We start from the raw sequence: 12614 nt of genomic DNA, 5'->3' as shown, positions 1-12614 counted from the left end.
AGATGAATTGAATCAATGCATCTCTATGAGGAAAGTGTCTGAATGCAGAGAGTGGAGACACTGAATGTTGTGATGCATGCTAGGCAGGACTGCCCAAGGAAGCACCTCTAGCAGCCATCTAAGGAGTGGTCAGTGGAGTTATCATTAGGCTGTAATGTAAACACTGCATTTTCTCTGAAAAGACAGTGTTTACAGCAAAAAAATTAAGGGAATGATTCTACTGACCAGAACAAATGCAATAAGCTGTAGTCTGGTGACTATAGTGTCCCTTTAAACACGATCAGTGATGCTGAGGTGCTTAAGTATGTGAATAAAGAGTAACAGAGCTGCTACAACACTTGTGTGGGTCCTTCCCTTACACCACACTGATAACATACAAAATAAATACAAAACAATAGGGAGGGTCAGCATTCCACTAGAAATTTGGGTGCAAATCTCAAGGTCTTCTTCCAATAAGCTCACATGCAGTAGAAAAACAGGCTCGACAAAGACGCTGAAGTCGACTCGAAACATTTATGACATTTGACATTTATTTTGTTGTCTCGGCTCCTTATTGTTTCTCTGCAACATACAATATAAAATAAGCCTACAGAGTGACAAGATGACAAAGTCAACAGCAGTAAGTGAAGTGCTCAAAAGAGGAGTGCCCAATGTACAAAAACCACTGGCCCTTTATAATATGCTGAAACATATTAAATCATCTTGACACTTAGTATAAGGATTTTTAAGTTTGGTTTAAATTTTTTATTTTTTTTATTAGGAGGCATGGAATATTAAAGGATAGGGATGTGATTATGGTGCAATCTAATCGTGCAGGTAACTTTTTTACTAACCTGGATATCTTTTTCCTGTTGATTCAAGAAATATTCGTAGCATAAGTAAAGTTACCAAAATGAAATCGCATGTTTGCGCAAGTGAAGGAGATAGATATTAGAATATTTGGGGGCCAGGCCAGAGTCACAACTTTTACCATTCTTTAAATTAACACTTTAAAAAAAATTAATTATGATTGACAGAGATCATGTAATCTGGTATCAGACCAGAGGGACGAGGCCAAAAGATTTTCAGAAGTGCCTAAGTGCTTATGAGGAAATGTGTAGTGTTGGCTGCACAAATATACATGAGCCATAGAATTTTTATCCTCCTATTTAATTTACATTCAAATGTTGGTAGCATAAATCCTTTAACCCCTTAAGGACCAAACTTCTGGAATAAAAGGGAGTCATGACATGTCACACATGTCATGTGTCCTTAAAGGGTTAAAGGGTTACTCCAAGTACCATGACCAATGAAACAAAGAGTTAAAGCCCTTTGCTGCTGGTGGAGTAAGTCCACCTTTTGTAGCATTAATAATAACCCTGGAACAAGAATTCTGTCTGGCTGATGTTAATTCTGTGCATATTTGGAGTCTGTCCTCAGCATGCTGGCGACAGATGATTAGTAACGGCATGTCCGCGCTCTCCTCACGTCACCTCATCCCTGCCCCAGGCAGTGGCGTACATACCGGGGTCGCAGGGGTCGCGGCTGCGACCGGGCCCGGCCCACCAGGGGGCCCGGCCGCCCTGCGACCCAGGTATGTAGGTCACTGGGCCAGCCTCTTCTGCTGGGGGGCCCAGGAGCCGGCCACCTCCGGGCCCCCCCGAGGCTGGCCCGGCTGGCTGGCGGGAGCGCGAGGGAGCACTGTCCCCTGGGTGCTCCCTCTTCAGCTCCCTCGCGCACCGCACTGAAACCGGAGCCGGAAGATGACGTCATCTTCCGGCTCCGGCATCAGTACGCGGCGCGCGAGGGAGCTGAAGAGGGAGCACCCAGGGGACAGTGCTCCCTCGCGAGCCCGCCAGCCAGCCGGGTGACAGCAGGGCCAGCAGCACCACTGGACCCCAGGGAATCCCCTCAGCTCTCCCACAGGTAAGGAGGCTGGGGGGATTAAAAAAAAAAAAAAAACGTTTGAGTGTGTTAGTGAGTGTGTGTGTGTTAGTGAGTGTGTGTGTGTTAGTGAGTGTGTGTGTGTGTTAGTGAGTGTGTGTGTGTGTGTTAGTGAGTGTGTGTGTTAGTGAGTGTGTTAGTGTTAGTGAGTGTGTTAGTGTTAGTGAGTGTGTTAGTGTTAGTGAGTGTGTTAGTGTTAGTGAGTGTGTTAGTGTTAGTGAGTGTGTTAGTGAGTGTGTGTGTTAGTGTTAGTGAGTGTGTGTGTTAGTGTTAGAGTGTGTGTGTTAGTGTTAGAGTGTGTGTTAGTGAGTGTGTGTGTGTGTTAGTGAGTGTGTGTGTGTTAGTGAGTGTGTGTGTGTTAGTGAGTGTGTGTGTGTTAGTGAGTGAGTGTGTTAGTGTTAGAGTGTGTGTGTTAGTGTGTGTGTCTGTTACTGAGTATGTTTGTGTGCGTCTGTCACTGAGTGTGTGTCTGTCAGTAAATGTGTGCGTCTGTTCATGAGAGTGTTTGTGTGTGTGTGTGTGTGTGTGTGTGTGTGTCTTAAGCACTTACCTTTCTCCAGCGCCGGACTCCCTTAACGCTGGGGATCTCTCCGTCCCCATCCACATCTCAGCTCCGAATGCACATGCGTGGCAAGAGCCACGCGCGCATTCAAACCGCCCATAGGAAAGCATTACTCAATGCTTTCCTATGGACGTTCAGCGTCTTCTCACTGTGATTTTCACAGTGAGAATCGCAGAAAATCCTCTAGCGGCTGTCAATGAGACAGCCACTAGAGGCTGGATTAACCCTCAGTGAAACATAGCCGTTTCTCTGAAACTGCTATGTTTTCAGCTGCAGGGTTAAAACTAGAGAGACCTGGCACCCAGACCACTTCATTGAGCTGATGTGATCTTGGTGTCTGTAGTGGTCCTTTAAGTGTATGTGTTTATGCATGCACTGGCATACATACCGCGGTCGCACGGGTCGCAGCCCTGCGACCAGGTGCCCGCCGCCATGTGTTGCGGCCCCAGCCTGCGCAGAGTAAGCGCTCGTGCGGGGGGAGGGGGGGCCCCGGATCAGTTTTCGCACCGGGGCCCCATGGGTTGTGTGTACGCCACTGGCCCCAGGAATTATTTTTCCCTGCGGTGAGAAGGCACTGACGTCACCAGAGCAGGATAAAGCAGCAGGGAGAACTTGCCCTCGGAACTTGAACGCAGGTAAGTTTTCCTTTATCTCATTTTTTTTTTTGTGTGTGTGGGGAAGGGGGGCCCATGCCAGTAAGGATAACTCGAAACAAAAACAGCGTTTTATTTAAACACGGTTTTGTTTTGTGTTTTTTTTGTTTGGAGCAAACATTTAACTTTAAAAATACCAGAATAACCATATCCACCACTGCTTTATAACAATTATGGAAACAATATACTTTAATGAGTTATGAAAATATGCCACAGGAAAGCACTAATATGTAAACTGTGGCTCGGGTACAGTCAGTTTGCGATTTTGGATAATATAAATGATGTAACAAAGATCAAATGTTATTTACACAGATCTGTATGGCATATAAACTAAACATCAGCAATACATGCTAATGCACTTTTTGTCTGTCAGTTCTGTGTTTGCGTAGGCATTATTATCCTTTGTCTGTAAACAGTGATCTTCGCCAAAAGTTGGCAGTCACTCACATCCTACGTTTTTCCTGAGTACATGCCAATTGCTACATAGGATGAAGTAGCAATGAGACATACAAAAACTATTTTTATGTCGGAGGTCATTGAAACATATAACATGTTTCCTCACTTCTCATGTATTCTGAGTCCTGACCAGAGTTCTGTGGATCTTGATGGAATCAGAGTTCCGATCAGTATTTTGTAGATTGAAGGATTCGGACTTCCTAAAAGTGTTATGTTAAATTTGATGGACATATCGGATTTCTAACAAGTGTTTCATGGATTTTGAAGAATTCTGATTTCCATCTAGTGTTCTGAAAATTTTGATAAATGTATGACCAGTGTTAGTTATATTGCAGTCCCTGAAAATTTACAAACAACTGGTGTAGGACTTGAGGAAACTCCTCTCAAAAGAGGTTGACCATCATTCCTGCCCGTTACCTCCTGTGTTAATAACCGCCATGCGGCAGAGCTCTCTATTTCAAAACCCTAAGACGGTTAATTATAACCGGGACAGCCCCTACCAAATCAGCAGGAAATACTTGCCGTCCATCTGGAACTCTCACTCAGATAGAGACAGCCACAGCTATGTGGTATAATTTGCATCATACACCGCTCATGTCCACAGACACCTGTGAGAGCACTAATTGGAGGGAAGGTAGAGGCGGTGGAGTGGAGTCAACGAAAAACATAAAAAATTCCACGGATTAAGAGTCTTACTCACTCGACTGCAGCCTAACCGACAGCAACCTGGAACTGAGTCGGATCAGAGGGTAGACGCAGCCTGGCCAAACTTTACACAATGATTACTCGGGCTGGATACCTCCGATCTGAATGCTTTTTGGAAATTTTCCTCTTGTGAACTAACACTGTCTGACGATGTATAAACGGTCAATACTGTGTGGGGGAAAATCTATGTTTTGGGGGTTACAGTTGCACAGCGCTCTTGTCTGGAAGTTAATTAATCATTCCCCAATTAATTGAGTTATCTCCCAAACACGGAGGCACCGGAGTGTGGAAAGAATCTATTTTTTTACGTTGATGACCCCCTCCCTTCCTGTGGAGAATGTCACTATAAATATGTGAAAGTTGTGTCAATAAAGTATGTCATTTCTACCCCTTCATCAAGTCTCGGTTGATACTTGGGGAACGGCTATAATCCCTTCTGCGATTCTATTCCAGCAATAGGGAAACTTTGACGGAGGTACTCAGTCAGAGTATGGGAGCTCCGTTACAATGGTTATGTATAAATTTTGGTTAAATTAAAAATTATAACATTTCGTATGAATGTCTCTTTAAATACACAGTCTTTATGGATGCCAACTAGTAGACCATATCATAACAGGAACTATGGTGTGGTATAAAGGTTTATTTTGTGTGGTATGCTCAATATAAAGTAGTGGACTGCAGCATCTGCTGTATCTTATCTTCACATTAAATTTAAAAATAAATGCTATTTTGTGAAACTTGTGGTTTATTCTGTGGTTCCCAAATTGTGTACTCATTTCCTCGTAAACTAATTAATCACCAGGACTTCTCGGGAATAAAGACCAAAATTATATATTTTAACAGAGCAAAATAAATTCTTTGTATGCTTATTTAAAACAAAACTCTTTGTTTAAAACCATAGTTCTCAAAACATGTTTCTCTAGGGACCAGTTTAGAGTGGTGTTGGAAATTGAGGAGCACCACTAGACTGTTCTATAATTCCATTAAGAAAAAGATGAATACATAAATAATCATTATATATTATCCACTGATTTAAAATGAGAAGTTTTGTGATGAAAGGATAAGCACAGCAGAAGTCTGAATAAAGGGCTCCTTAATTAATAATTTCTTCATACAATTTCCCTGATTTAATATCAGCATTTGTGCATGATGTCTATCTGTTATTGGTTGTCCTCTGATCTGCTGTTGGTGAAGGTATCAGTCACTTAACAGTGTACTTTATAACTGAAAAAGGAACACAGTTTTCATTTATTCCACAAATGACATATAGGACATCATAAGTCCCTTAGTGGTGGCTGACACACCCTGAGCATCAACCATGTAAACAGATAAATCAGAAAGCTTTACAGTAACTGATCACCTGGAATCCCGACTGGGCACCTCCGCCAACATATGCCTCCTAGCTGACGCTGAGGACCGTAAGCACCACACCGGACACCACAAACTCCACAACCACCGTAGCTTAGCTGGGATCTCGCCGTCTTCCTCTCACCCTGGACCAACCTCTGATATCCAGGACCGTGTGGGGAAGACCTCTCCTCCAGGAGAGTATAGCTCTTATAAGAGCTAGTGATATAGCAGTTCCCCTTCAATCACGAGACCAAGCTACATGTTGAGGGTTAAGCAGGACTCACTTTACTGGTGCCACAGCTGGCCTTATATGCAAGTCCTCATGCAAGGGAACACCCACCTGGACCTGATCTGCATGTGAGATAATTTAGTAAAGTACTGTATGTAGCTCAATTATCTCCAGGCAGAAAAAACACATTTTATAAAGTCCCATAAGTACCCCCAAAACACAACATATCCCCTGATAGCTCTGATCTGGGTGAAAAACATATCCAAATATCACTCAGATCAGAGCAGGGGTTCAGGAAATTCCAGTCTCTTTTTGACCGACCGCACGCAGGGTTTCATGCCCAAAACAGTCCAGTAGAATCAGGCTGTGTGGCCGGTCTATTTCAAATAGTCGAAATACCGTTCGATTACCGAACGTAGTCAGTATATGTCCCTTGTTCATGGGCTCCTGCCCACCGAACGCCGTTCGACTTCCGTTCGAATAGCCGAAGTTCCATGGAAGGTAACTATTCAGCGGTGTTAGTGTCATCGCGTGTCTGATTTGAGTTCCATTAAGTCAATGACAAAACACTGCTGAACACGTTCGGCTAAAAAAGATGGCCGCCGCCACGTGTTCGACTATACGAACGGCGACCACCCAGCCATTCGCCAATTTGGCTGCGGTTAAACTACAAGCCTGGGGACTAAATAGGCTGCACACTCCACTTGTGTGTGGTCTGGCTGTTTGGTGGTTCGAAGTGGCACTTCGAACCACTTTGAAAGTTCAAAGAATTATTGTCCAAAGTCCTAATAGGTACAAATTTTATTATCTAACCATAATAAATTAAAAGGGCCAAAGTCACACGGTGAAAGGCTGGCAAGTAGTCCCCTCCAAACCCCAGTGGCGAAGTTGTTTTCGCCACACTTACAAACTAAGCACAACATTTCCTTCAACCAATCACACACATATCTAATTAGAATATAGCAAATTAAATAGGTTCTGAAACATAGAACCACTTATACAGCAAAGTTTGCAACCAGTTAGGTTTGCAGGTTTGCAGCATGTAGTCACAAGATAATATAGAAGACACCTGGAGAGAAAACATTTATAACCAGCTATTCACAAAATGCCATAATTGCTTCTTAATGGCCTCTGAACAGTCTAATGGCTCTTGTCCTGCGGTGAGCAGGCCATCTCCACAGTGGATCAGTTTAATGAACACATCTTTCCTGGGGATTCCTACAGCATCTCTCAGCACAGCGGACTGGAATAAATTGCGGATTTGCAGAGTCTCTTCTGGCACAAAAAATATACTTCCGTTCTATTACTCACGCAATACACCCTGGGGCTTGTTTTATTGAGGAGTCCAAATGGTTTTCTATTAAAGCATACAATATTGTTTAGCACTTCTCCAGCCAACATATCCCCGTAGACTTGTAAAGTAATCAATACACAAAGTACATTATCTGTTAGCCCCAGAGCTAAAAGACAAACAAGAAATTATACAAGACACCTTGCAATGTACAGACTACATCTAAATAAATCCCAGACCCTCTTTCTTAAAATCATTAGCAAACTAACTCTTTTGATTAATGATCACAGACATTACCAGTAAGCATATACAGGACACTATGACCATCAACAGAGCTTATATTTTATGATATTACGACCTGTAACAAATTAAAATCATTGCGCACAGGCGGAAAATTTAAATTCCAAAATAAAGAATTTAATGAAAAATGGGAAGACATTTTAACCCCTTAAGGACACATGACATGTGTGACATGTCATGATTCCCTTTTATTCCAGAAGTTTGGTCCTTAAGAGGTTAAAAAAGTTAATTGAGCCAAAATTACTCTGAATAGGTGTATATTAAAGTATAATTTGATGAGCAGTCACTAGAATAACCGAGACAAAAAAAAAAAAAAAAATGATGACTGACAAGTAAACTACTGCAAATAATAAAAACCTGTCAACTCAAAAAGGTCCAATGCAGCCATAAAAAGAACACTATCGGTACCCAGACCAACAAATTTGTTTTCCTGGCACTATAGTGCCCTGAGGGTACCCCCACCTTCAGTGTCCCACTCCCACTGAAGGGGGAGGAAGGGGGTTAAACACTCACCTTGCTCCAGCGCTGGGCTCCCTCGGCGCTGGGGACTCTCCTCCCTTTGACGTCATCGGCTGAATGTGCATGCGCGGCAAGAGCCGCACGCGCATTCAGCCAGTCCATAGGAAAGCATTCTCAATGCTTATCTATGGACGCTGGAGTCTTCTAACTGTAAAAATCACAGTGAGAAGCGCGGAAGCGCCTCTAGCGGCTGTCAATGAGACGGCCACTAGAGGCTGGATTAACCCATATGTAAACATAGCAGTTTCTCTGAAACTGCTATGTTTACAGCAGGCAGGGTTAATCCTAGATGGACCTGGCACCCAGACCACTTCATTGAGCTGAAAGTGGTCTGGGTGCCTATAGTGGTCCTTTAACGTTTTATGGGTTAACTGTCCCTGTCCTCTTTAGTCCTGCAATGTAAAACATTGCAGTTTTTGAGAAAAATTATTTATGGAGAAAAAAAGGCCTTATGTCGCTGTTCTTTGGTTTTAATATATGTACCAATATTCATGGAAATGTAAAATGCCAAACCCAATAATGTACACAATACGTGCATGTGAAAATTACAGAAATATCTGTCGTTTTGAAAAAATATATATAAATAAAAAAAAAAAAAAAAAAATATAGAGGTGACCAGGCTACTAAAAGTCAATGTCTAGATACTAAACACAGGGTTGTTTACTAAAGTAAGAATCGTCAGGAATACAAAAGTGAATTTAAAGGAACACTATAGCATTAGGAATATAAAACTGTATTCCTAACACTATAGTGTCCCTGTCTTTATCTAGAGTAGTCCCTATGCCACACATTTAACATAAAGTTGATCAAATAAAAGGTTTTATTCAACTTTTTCCAGCACCAAGACTCCCTTGGTGCAGCTCACCTCTCTTCCTCCCGCAGGAGCAGCACTGGGGACCTTATACACATGCATAGCGATCAGCGCGCGTGCATCCAATGCTTGTCATAGGAAAGCATTGAATGCTTTCCTTTGAGGTGCTGAGCCATGTGACAGAGTTTTACTTTATGCAAAATGGATTACCATAAAGGGTTAAACATACAGAACCACTGCACCCATACCAAATCATTGATCTGGGCAACTTTAGTGGAATTTTAAGGCCAAAATAGATTAATTTGCAAAATTCTCCAAGATAGCTGCACTTCCAGCTCAGCTACACTAGCCTTTAATGTGAAATTCACTTTGAATCCCCGATAATTCTCACTTTGGTAAAAACCCTGCAAATGTAGTCCGCTAGCCGATCTGCACAGAGTAAAAACAAATGTTACTGAGAATCACTAAGCAGCTTCCATATGACACTGCGATAAAACCTGTAGTCACCTGGTCCCAGCGCTCTGTACAGTGCATAAAGCAAAGCTACACTGGGAATGAAAGGGCAGATGCATACTGTTAGAACGTTCGTCAGTGTCCAATGACGAGAGCAACTTTAAAGGACCACTATGGGCACCCAGACCACTTCATGTCCATGGTTAACCCTGCAGCTGTAAACATAGCAGCTTCTTTTTACAGGGTTAATCCAGCCTCTAGTGGCTGTCTTCCTGACAGCCACTAGAGGCGCTTCCACGATGCTCAATGCGAAAATCACATTAAGCATGCAGAACATCCATAGGAAAGCATTGAGAAATACTTTCCTATGGGCGGTCTGAATTTGCGCACAGCTCTGGCCGCGCATGCGCATTCGGCTCCACTCGGGAGCTGACATCGGAGGGGGAGGAGAGGTCACCAGCGCCGAGGGCGCTGGATTAAGGTAATCGGTCACCAGCGGGAGGGGGGCCCTGAGGGTCGGGGGAGCCTAAGGACTATATAGTGCCAGGAAAACAAGTTTGTTTTCCGGCCACTATTGTGGTCCTTTAAGGTTGAAGCCACTCCGATAATCAGTAGAAGATATGTGTATCGGATCTTGTTGCCAAGATGACCTACTTTCTGTTTTACTACAAATTCACAAAAGACAAATGGGCAGATTGCGAATTACAAAGCCGTCATTTTGTGTACGTGTGGATGAAGTTCTGTATGGCAGTGTCTCCTGACAATCTGCTGTTTGTTTTCACAGCATGAACACACACACAGAGTGCCAATTTGTATGTCTGGTGCTGCTGCCATCTGCATTTGGTAACTCATGCAATGCCACAGCATGCACAATTCATTTTAAAGAGGATGCTTGACATGGAGAAGACAAAGGGAAATCCACACAAACATTTTACAGTTTAGAAATTAACCTCTGGCTCCATTCTGTCCAATCTTGGCCCTCCAGTTGTTGTTGCTTATGTTGCTCAGAATACTTTGCAAGTCAATGGCAAACAGATCACAGGGCCAAGGACAAAAACCCTTGCTCTAAGTATTGTAAACATGCAAGAAAGGCTATGTAACATACATCACTCTGCCTCCATCTGTCATGATCCACTGAAGAAAACGGACTGAAGAACGTCCCAGTCTTATAATGGCCGCATAGAGGTGTTTTGAATTTGTCGAGGCCAATGACGTAGACGGATGATGTACACACAATGCTTCTTTTGATATGGCTCATCCGTGAGCATGACACTGCCACCAGTGGTTATTGAGTCACTGGAAGAGCTATAAAAAGGAATGTACATACCGTGCCCATTGTAGCAAAAGCTCAGAAGATACTGAAAGAGCACTAAAAGATGGCACTGCATGCCAAGATAACTACTTTTCCATCTTTCCGATGCCGTAAAATTCAGCTTGAAAATAATATGGTAATTAGTAAATATGGTTTTTATTCGGTTTTATGTTGATGAGAGCAGAATACAATGAGACTCGCAGGTCTCTATCAGTATTTCAAGCATAATGTTCAAAGCGCAACATGCGCGAAGATACATTTTGTAACTGAATTTTCACGTGGGCACGCAGGCCCTCAACAGTAATGGGTTCACCTTTCTCTTCTACCATAAACATAGATCCTTTCCCAAACTGGTTCATTCCTTGTTTGCTTGGTTAACTGAGGGTTCCAATCTATGAATATTAATACCCAATAGCTCCCTAGTCCCCTTGAGGATCCGCACACCCCCAATGGCTATGGATATACATGTCCTCTGCAGTGCACGGTTAATTCGCTTTCTAGACTGCCGTGTCAGTCGTTCGCTGACATTAGTAACTTTGTATGTCTAACTACCTCCAATAGTGTTTTGTTATTCTCAGAGCTCCCTTTGCGTTGTATCGCGATTGTATAAGTGTTGTCTGGAAGAGGAGACTCATGAGTCCTTCCAGAGTGCGGTAGTGCGCGGCAGTATTGGGCCTAGCTTATAGGGAACCCTCCTGAAATTGTTAGAGTTTTGAGTAGGGGCTACCCTCTCGGGTGTGAGTTGGGCTGAAATAGTGTGTGTTCATCAGTCTTTAATGTGTGTGGGTGTTTGGTGGTTGTGTGCCTGTAGTCGTGGATGTGTAGTTAGGGTGCATCAATTGTGCCATTCAGTGTTTCCTCTCCCAGTGCGTTTCTACCTTCTTTATTTTATGTTTCTCCCCTTGATCTCGCTGCACATCTTCCCCCCTGTTTTGGGTTAGGTATGTGGTCGTGCGTGGAGGTATGTGAGGTTTTGTGTGGCTGCTACGTGAGAGGTCATCTCTCCCGCTTCACCCTCCGAGTCTGTGAGTTCATGTCTCGTCACCTTCTGGAGGCGAGTGTGATAAGTTCCCTGGCTAGCGCCCTCCACTGAGGTGATGTTCTGATTCACTAGTTTGTTTAGCTTAGTTATGTCTCTGGGGTGCTGCTTCCATTCGTGTGTGGTGTTTCCCTGTGGTTTATGCGGTGCGGCTGAGGGATTCATGGGGGAACACGTGTAAGGGGTAGGGGTGAGTGAGGGTGGAGTGGCAGGTCACCCGGCGCGCCCGGGCCCCCGTCCCCGGCTCTCTTATTCGTGTTCACCGCATTCAGTCGTTGTTTGTATTTCGTGAGATGTACATATACCATGGACGCCACATCTCTGTGTTTTTCCCCTCTTCCCTGCAGTTCTGCAATCATGGATTCCGCCTTTTGTATTTCTTCAACTTTATGTCTCCATTGTCCCACGGTCTGTGGGTTAGTAGCCTTCCACATTAGGGGTATTAGTGCTTTCGCTGCATTAAGCAGATGTCACAGTATGGATCTTTTGTACACCGAGAGCGTTTTTTCAGTGTGGTGGATTAGGGCTAAGTCTACGGTCAAGTGCGCGGGCTCCCCAAGGATGATCTCTATTTCCTTCTCAATGCCCTCCCAGTAGGGTTTGATGATAGTACAGTCCCACCATATGTGTCGAAGTGTTCCTCGGTCATCTTCACATCTCCAGCAGGTTTCTGGGATCTCCGCGTTCATCCGGTGGAGAAGGAACGGTATGCGGTGCCAGTGGGAGATCAATTTATAGTTCACTTCCTGGAATTGAGAGCTGGTGGAGCTTTTGTGCTGTAGAACTAGGGTTTTCTCCCACTGGGCCTCTGTGAAGGTCCGTTCTGCGAGGTCTTCCCATTGCCGTTTGAACATGTCCTTCTTATCTCTGTCTCCGGTGATTAGGCGTTGATATTTAACTGAGACCGTGCCCTCTGCCTCCGGGGTGTGGTAGCAAAGTCGCTCGTACCAGGCTAGGTCCCTGTGCAGCTTAGTCTTGTGCGGGAGGTTATGATAATGTTTCAGTTGGGCG

The 12614-nt window shown here is 43.9% G+C and overlaps 1 protein-coding gene across 9 annotated transcripts in view; it reads right to left on the bottom strand.

The window, feature by feature from the left end:
* Positions 1-12614, bottom strand: part of PIK3CB (phosphatidylinositol-4,5-bisphosphate 3-kinase catalytic subunit beta) — a 191440-nt gene that overhangs the window by 141367 nt on the left and 37459 nt on the right. Inside the window, exon 1 of one of the 9 annotated variants that reach the window (XM_063442327.1) lies at positions 7983-8008. The exons of the other annotated variants lie outside the window; for them this stretch is intronic. The gene's annotated coding sequence lies outside the window, so the exon portion shown is untranslated. Of the gene's footprint in view, positions 1-7982; positions 8009-12614 lie in introns of those variants that run through there. 9 annotated transcript variants of the gene reach the window in all.

Source organism: Pelobates fuscus, chromosome 2 (assembly GCF_036172605.1).
Source record: "Pelobates fuscus isolate aPelFus1 chromosome 2, aPelFus1.pri, whole genome shotgun sequence".
NCBI lineage: Eukaryota > Metazoa > Chordata > Amphibia > Anura > Pelobatidae > Pelobates > Pelobates fuscus.
Note: the sequence above shows the minus strand (reverse complement) of the source record. Positions and strands in the feature narration are given on the sequence as shown.